The sequence below is a fragment of the Canis aureus genome, chromosome 27, assembly GCF_053574225.1.
Source record: "Canis aureus isolate CA01 chromosome 27, VMU_Caureus_v.1.0, whole genome shotgun sequence".
Taxonomy (NCBI): Eukaryota; Metazoa; Chordata; class Mammalia; order Carnivora; family Canidae; genus Canis; species Canis aureus.
In genome coordinates, this window is record NC_135637.1 from 34,417,095 (window position 1) to 34,422,602 (window position 5,508).

The following is a 5,508-nucleotide window of genomic DNA, read 5'->3' on the forward strand; positions in this document are numbered from 1 at the left end:
TGACCTTGGCCATATCAATGTCATAGAGCTTCTTCACAGCCTGTTTGATCTGGTGCTCATTGGCCTTTATATCCACAATGAACACAAGTGTGTTGTTGTCTTCTGTTTTCTTCATGGCTGACTCAGTAGTCAGGGGCAACTTGATGATGGCATAGTGATCAGTCAAGCTTGTTTCTTCTGGGGGCGCTCTTTCGAAGATATTTGGGCTGCCTTCGAGACAGCAGGGTCTTGGGTCGTTGGAATGTAGGTGACACATGGATCTTTTTTTTGGTGACTGCATGCCTTTCAGCACTGCTTTCTTAGCTTTCAAAGCCTTGGCTTTGGCTTTGGCTTTGGCTTTGGCTTTGGCTTTGGGAGAGGCAGGGGCTTCCTTCTTCGCCTTTGGCGCCATCTTTATGAAAGGGCCAACTTAAATTTTATTGCAAATCTCAAAAATAGAATTATCGGTCTTTCCCTTTAAATTTTAATTGTTCGGGATCCCTGGGTGGCTCAGCAGTTTAGTGCCTCCTTTCGTCCCAGGGCGTGATCCTTGAGTCCTGGGATTGAGTCCCACGTTGGGCTTCCTGCATGGAGCCTGCTTCTCCCTTTGCCTGTGTCTCTGCCTCTCTCTCTCTCTCTCTCTCTCTCTCTCTCTCTGTGTGTGTGTGTGCCTCTCTTGAATAAATAAAATCTTTAAAAAGAAAATTTAATTGTTCGACTAACTGAATTATTTCTGTTGAGCCTGTGACATGAGTTTGAAAATAATTTGTAATAATAATAATCTGCTAATCTATAAATACATGTAGTTGGCTTTTTACGCCCTCTCTTTCTCCTATATATATCTAGTACTTGACTACAAAAATATGAATGCTAGAGTACATTTTATTTTGTCTCAGAACTTCTTACCATATTGCAAGAGAATATGCAACTCTTGGTCTCAGGGTCATGAGTTCAAGCCCTATATTGGACCTAGAGCCTACTTTTAAAAATAAATAAAAGATTTTAAGAGTCTAATTCTTTTTAAGATTTATCTATTTTATTTTAGAGAGAGCATGTGCACATGAGTAGGGTAGGGGTTTGGAGGGCAGAGAGAGAAAGGAAAATCTCAGGCCGACGCTGTGCTGAGTGCAGAGTCTGACACAGGGCTCGATTTTCATGACCCTGACATCACGACCTGAGCTGAAATCAGGAGTTGGATTCTTAAATGACAGCCACCCAGGCACCCCAGAATCTAATTCTTAATTACTAGATAACTCTTTATAAGGCATCTTACCATGGAGTTGAATTAGTGGTGCTCCTATAGAGGCATTTGAGTCACAATTTAGAAAGGAACTTACTAGGGCAAATTTTTTTTCTTTTTTTTTTTTTAAAGATTTTATTTTATTTATTCATAGAGACAGAGAGAGAGAGGCAGAGACACAGGCAGAGGGAGAAGCAGGCACCACACAGAGAGCCTGACGTGGGACTCGATCCCGGGTCTCCAGGATCACGCCCTGGGCTGCAGGCGCCGCTAAACCGCTGCACCACTGGGGCTGCCCTAGGGCAATTTTTTTTTTTAAACTAAATTTGTACTGTGTTACAACCAAGGAGCCTCATGGTCTTATTTATTTTATTTATTTTATTTTATTTTTAATTTTTATTTATTTATGATAGTCACAGAGAGAGAGAGAGAGAGAGAGGGAGAGGCAGAGACACAGGCAGAGGGAGAAGCAGGCTCCATGCACCGGGAGCCCGATGTGGGATTCGATCCCGGGTCTCCAGGATCGCACCCTGGGCCAAAGGCAGGCTCCAAACCGCTGCACCACCCAGGGATCCCGCCTCATGGTTTTAAAGTTCTTTTTACCCATTTTCATTTGTCAAGTGTTCAAGCTGGTTTCCACAAGGTGTGAGAGGTTTCATTTGTTAATAGTGCTATTTTCCACCTAAATATAGTGACTGCATTTTTCTCAGTATATTTGGAGAATCACAAGTAAAATGGTAGAATAAAAAATGGAGAGCAGAGAGGTAGAAAATTCAGAGCAGTCAGTCTGCGATCACGAGGGGAAGTTGTGAAGATAGACCATTAAACGCAGTGAGTGTCTCGGTGAGAAGAGGCTGAAAGTGGAAGGTTGAGTGGTCCTAGGCACAGGTAGGCCATGCTGCCTTTACACTCTGCAAGGTGGCAAGAACACAGATGACCAGCACTGGATGCTCCTTGGTTTTTACCTCTGCTTTGTGATAAACCAGCACTTTGTGATGATGGAGAGGTTCAGACTCTTAGATCTGTTGTGTCAGCCTGCCTTGCCTTATAGAACGTTAGTGTACATTGGGGATCAAGAGTAATAATAACAACTCTGAAGAAGCTCTGCAAGTAAAAACCTCTGTGAAAAAGGGTCCCTGACTCACGGTGTCCATTGAATTGAAAAAACAAAACAAAGCAAAACAGGCCTGGGGGTGCCTGGATGGTTCAGTGGGTTGGGCATCTGCCTCCACCTCTCGTCATGATCCTGGAGTCCTGGGTCCAAGGACTGGGTCCTCTGGTCCAGAGGTCAAGCTCTCTGCCCAGCGGGGAGTCTTTTCTCCTGCCTCTCACTCTGCTCGTGTGCTCTCTATCTCATAAATAAAATCTTGGGGCAACATGTCTGTAAACCCCCCCTATAAATTTCTTGATGCTGTCTTAGAAATGGCTGATCTTGGGTTGCCTGGGTGGTGCAGTTGGTTAAGCGTTCAACTCTTGGTTTCAGCTGAGGTCATGATCTTAGAGTTGGGAGATCAAGCCCCATGTCAGGCTCTGTGCTCAGTCAGCTTCATTTTCTCTCCCTTTCCCTCACTGCTCACTGTCGCTGGTGCCCCCACCCCCACCCCCACCCCGGCCAATGGATAAATAAAATCTTAAAAAGAAAGGGCTGATCTTCTGTTTGGACCATGGTCTAAATAGGTGTTGGAGTCTAGAGTTTAGGTCTCTGTTAATTGAAGTTTTCCTCATTTTATGCACCTTACCTTTTTTTTTTTTTTGGTTTGGTTTGGTTTTTGAGGATTTGTTTATTTTAAAGACATTCATTTATTATTTTTTTAATTTTTATTTATTTATGATAGTCACAGAGAGAGAGGCAGAGACATAGGCAGAGGGAGAAGCAGGCTCCATGCACTGGGAGCCCGATGTGGGACTCGATCCCAGGTCTCCAGGATCGTGCCCTGGGCCAAAGGCAGGCGCCAAACCGCTGCGCCACCCAGGGATCCCAAGACATTCGTTTATTTGAGAGAGAGAGAGCGTGCACTAGCAGAGGGAGAGGGAGAAGCAGACACCCCACAAGCAGGGAGCCCAATGCAGGGCTCGATCCCAGGACCCTGGGTTCATGACCTGAGCTGAAACCAAGAGTCAGACCCCCAAACAGCTGAGCCACCCAGGCATCCCTTTTGTTTTAGCTTTTTGTTTCTTGTTTTGTTCTGTTTTATAGATACCTATGTTTAAACAACCACATTACTGGATTTTAGTGTTTCTGCTTGAGTCTTAGCCATCTCATAAACTAATCCAAATGACTTTCATATTTGCCTCAGAAAACATACCTCCTTTTCCTCAGAGGGCATTGACCTCCCTGGTAACCAAGAGAGGCGATGGGGCTGGGCCCAACACCTCTGAGCTTCAGGGGGTTGGAGCAGGGATGGGGCAGGAGGAAGGAGGTCGGCCTTCACACGAATGGCAGCAAAGCCATTCTGGCACAATTCGCATGAAGTGTGCCAGCAGAGCTGTGTGCCGGTGGACTTCTAAAGCTGCATTGTCCCCTCTGGAATCCAGGCTAGTAGTCAAGCTTGCTGGACCATAGTTTTAGCAGAAGACCCTTTTTTCCCAATGAAATTTTCAAAGTTAAAAAAAAAATTTAAAGTTGAGATTTCTAAGAATTTGCTAAAAAGTCAGGACAGGGGGATCCCTGGGTGGCGCAGCGGTTTGGCGCCTGCCTTTGGCCCAGGGCGCGATCCTGGAGACCCGGGATCGAATCCCACGTCGGGCTCCCGGTGCATGGAGCCTGCTTCTCCCTCTGCCTGTGTCTCTGCCTCTCTCTCTCTCTCTGTGACTATCATAAATAAATAAAAATTAAAAATAAAAAAAAAATAAAAAAGTCAGGACAGTTAACTGTTAAAATGGGCAGGAAAAATTGGAAATAATATGAATGATAGATGCAGTCTGATATCCACTTCAGCACCCAGGTTATTTCTGAATGTGTGTTGTTGGAGCAGTGATAGGAATCTTTTAACCTTTACCTTGTCATTTGGGGGGAGTCTTCAAATACATGATGAAAGCAGTTTAATTCCAAGAGAGATCTGCATGAAAAGCAGGTAGCAGGCAGCACAGGTTAGTTTAGCAGTGGTGCATTTCAGTATACTTTTTTCTATTATAACTTTATAAATAAAGGTTTAAAAAGTTGAAAGCCCAGACACTTGTTGGGCCCTTAAAATACCTCCCTAGAGTTCTGTGGGTCTCCAGAACAATTTGAAAACCACTTCCAAAACAAAATTCCTGCCTTCTCCTTAATGAGTGGAGCAGTCCCTAACTGGTGCCTGTCCTCTCACAATAGATAGAATTCCTCCCACCCTGAAGTTTAAAGTAGGCTGAAAAAGATAGATGCCCAGAGTTGGGCTTCCTTTCCCTGTGATGGCCCCACAGAGGGGCAGGCAATGGACAAATCAGGGAGACATTATTGCTGCCTGGGGCAGGAGAGGGGGGTGGCTTGGTAACTGAGGTCTTGTTGGTGACAGCATTTCCATCCCATGTATATTAGGGTGGAGATAGATTTTTTTTTTAATACCCTTTTTTTGTGTGTGATTTCACTTCAACCATCCTGAGAGTAGTTAAGTGTTCATTTCTTTCCTGTTGGGAGTTAATAACTGACATAGGGAGAAAAGTTGCTTTTATGCTCAGAAGGTCCTTCACTTAATACACATTCTCGGGATCCCTGGGTGGTGCAGCGGTTTGGCGCCTGCCTTTGGCCCAGGGCGCGATCCTGGAGACCCGGGATCGAATCCCACGTCGGGCTCCCGGTGCATGGAGCCTGCTTCTCCCTCTGCCTGTGTCTCTGCCTCTCTCTCTCTCTCTGTATGATTATCATAAATAAAAAAATTTAAAAAAAAAAATACACATTCTCACCAGCTGAGGAGGACAGCACGCTTATGGTAGCACCTTGTGTCTTTGTTTTTGTTTTTGTTTAAGATTTTTATTTATTCATCAGAGACACAGAGAGAAAGAGGCAGAGACAGAAGCAGAGGGAGAAGCAGGCTCCCTCTGGGGAGCCTGATGCCGAACTCGATCCCAGGACCCCAGGATCACAGTCTGAGCTGATGGCAGATTCTCAACCACTGACCACCCAGGTCCCCCCACATTGTGTCTTTGGCACTGCTTGATTTTAGGTTTATGCACCCCCCCAAAAAAAAAAAACTTTAAAAATGCTATAGGTTCCTTTGGATAGAACAGTATGTATGGGTTAAACTTTTTTTTTTTTTTTTTTTAGTTTGCAGAGAAAATGCTGACTGTGTCTTCTTTCTCCATCCTTACAG

At 44.7% G+C, this 5,508-nt stretch overlaps 1 protein-coding gene across 1 annotated transcript in view; it reads left to right on the forward strand.

Moving 5' to 3' along the window:
* CRKL (CRK like proto-oncogene, adaptor protein) overlaps nt 1–5,508 on the forward strand; it is a 40,673-nt gene that overhangs the window by 31,492 nt on the left and 3,673 nt on the right. The window lies entirely within an intron of this gene.